The sequence below is a fragment of the Egretta garzetta genome, unplaced genomic scaffold, assembly GCF_000687185.1.
Source record: "Egretta garzetta isolate BGI_Z169 unplaced genomic scaffold, ASM68718v1 scaffold14, whole genome shotgun sequence".
NCBI classification, from domain to species: Eukaryota; Metazoa; Chordata; class Aves; order Pelecaniformes; family Ardeidae; genus Egretta; species Egretta garzetta.
Window position 1 is genome coordinate 6,380,435 of NW_009259588.1, and position 2,525 is coordinate 6,382,959.

Consider the following 2,525-nt stretch of genomic DNA (forward strand, 5'->3'; position numbering starts at 1 on the left):
TTTCGGGTTGCGCGCCCTACAGCTTGGGCCGCCAAAAGCTGGGGGTGCGGGCCGGCAGGCATCTTCACCTTCAGCCTTGGGGGTTGTGGGCAGTACTGTTACCAAGAATCAGACCTGCTCTTTTAGAAGAAGTAGTAGTAATAAAAAGCAACTGGCGAAGATGCTGGGGAGAGCTTCCCACGGCACAGGGTGCCCCGGGCTGGGATCCCTTCAGGAGGAAAGCTGGAGTGGTGGGGTGCGTTTCACCCTCACTTTATGTTAGCCGCCCGCGACCTGCCACCTGCTGCTGCGTGGCCTGCGCCGGCAGAGCCCGGCCGTCACCCCGCCGCCGAGGCTGCCTGGGGCTCCGTGTCCCTGCTGGCCCAGGGCCACTGGTAGCCAGGGTATTGCTGTAGTTATTTCTCAGCAGGGATCAGGAAAGACCCTGGGAAATCCCATGAGGATTGCCTCTACAAAAAAGATGGCTGCTTCAGATTTGAAGGTGCCTTCTCGTTTACCTCACATAACCCCAAGGTTAACAAAGGATTTAGTTTGACTACTGAAGGAATTACGCTGTGTTGGGGGATGGAAAGAGGATTAAGCTTTTCTCCAGGAGAAGCGGAGTTGTAAGAGAGAGAGACCAAGACAAATAAAGTGAGGTAGAAAGACATGACTGGAAAGGGAAGCGGGGTGGCCATGTTTGTTACAGGCCTATGGCCAGGGATTTTGAGGGCAACAACTAAGCAAAACTTTTTTGCCATTATGAAGGTGTCAGATTGGAGAGGCCCTCTCAGTAGAAAGGTAATCTCAGGCTAGTCATTCTTAATTTACAAAGAATGGTATCCCAGCTGAGTAACTCCTCATCATGTGCAATTACTGCTCACAAGGCCTATAGGCCCTTTCTGACCATTTGCTTGGGGACTTACGGTCCCTCTTTAAAATCCAGTATGCTGGCCTGGCAAACAGGTGGAGCTGTGCTCCACCGAGTGACACATGGCTCCTTCAAGTGCAGTGTTATGTATATTTAGCTGTGTGCAGGCTGTGGAAAGAAGGGCTGCTGGGAAGGGAAAACGATAGGAGGAACATGAGCTGATATGGCAGGGTTGTAACGGGTGGCTATGATGAACTGTTAAAAACATTTCACATGAGAAAAGGTTCATGTCATGAGGGGGGTCAGTGAAAACCGATGAAGGTTAAGAAATCGGACACCATCACTGAGGCTGTAGCAACAGGAATAAACAGTGTCTGTGAGAGCCAGATGTGAAATGGACAGCACCAGTCTGCTTCAGAACAGGAATATAAATAAATAGTTCTGGCAGAGGAACAGAGGCAGCATACTACAGTGCCTGTTACCCAGCAAGCTGCTGCTTTGAAGCTTGTATCAGCAAGCGTCTGCTTCTCTGGTGTGAATGCCTCATTTTGTGCAAGGGTTGCTTTTTATGCAGTAACTAGGATTAAGTCAGCTTCTTAGAGAGGCAGTTTGGGGTGTTTGCAGCTCTTCTTGTAGATCTGCTATGTTGGTACTTGTTTTTGATTCCTTGCACTGTTTTCATTTTCCATGATTGCTTTTTTGAAAAGACACCAGAAAATCTGAAGCTTGAATTCAAGTGTCAAAATTGGTTGAAGCAATGATTGGAGTGGGAGCAGCATTATCCGTCTGTGGGGTCTTGGTACTCATGTAGCCTGCTATTCTTGCCTTTGCTGGACTTGCCTCTGCAGGCTGTCCATTTTAAGTTCACCAGCCAAGTGTCCTGTAGGAAGTCTAGTCATTAATTTAAATTTGTGAATTCAAATAAGTCCAGGGAGCTTTAACAGAACAGCCAATGTCCTAGCACTTTCATATGTTGAAAGTCTAGGTAGGAGTTGCAAAATCCATTTCATTATTTTCTTTGTAAAGAAACTTTTACTGTTGTTGAGTGATGGTGAGCAATCCTAAAGTCAGAAGTTATTTTCTCATAATGTGTAGAACAATAAGCTATAAATTAGCTCTTACCGCTCAGGAAGAAGATGAAGAGATCATCAGAAGTGCTACTAGAGGAACTAAGGAAAACCAGTTAGCTTTGTGATGCTCCTTCATCACAGTTCTGGTGATCCTTTCACAAGAACAGCATAATATGCTAAAATAGATAGAGAGAATGGCAGCCAGGATGATCAGCAGTATTGACTGTTTTCCACATGACTATTTGGTATGGAGAAGCAGCAGCTCTGGAGGATATGCTAGAAGTCTGTGAAGTGAGGAGTCGAATGGAAAAGGTGAAACAGAGAAGTGGCTGTTGATTGTCTCTCACAAAAGAAGAAGTAGGAAGCACCGAATGCGATTATCCGGCAAAGGTCATAGTTTTTATGCCACGTATAATTCTTCTTCAGAATTTATTGTTACGGGATATTGGAGAGGCTAAATGTGTGAAGGATTAAAAAAATTACAAGGCTAGTTCTTTGTCCATGAGTGGCTATTTAGCACATTGGATTGGAGGATACCTTTGTCTTTGGAGGTCTCTAAGCATCAGCTTCTTGGGACCTGGGAAGGTAAGCTAGGGGAAGGGTCC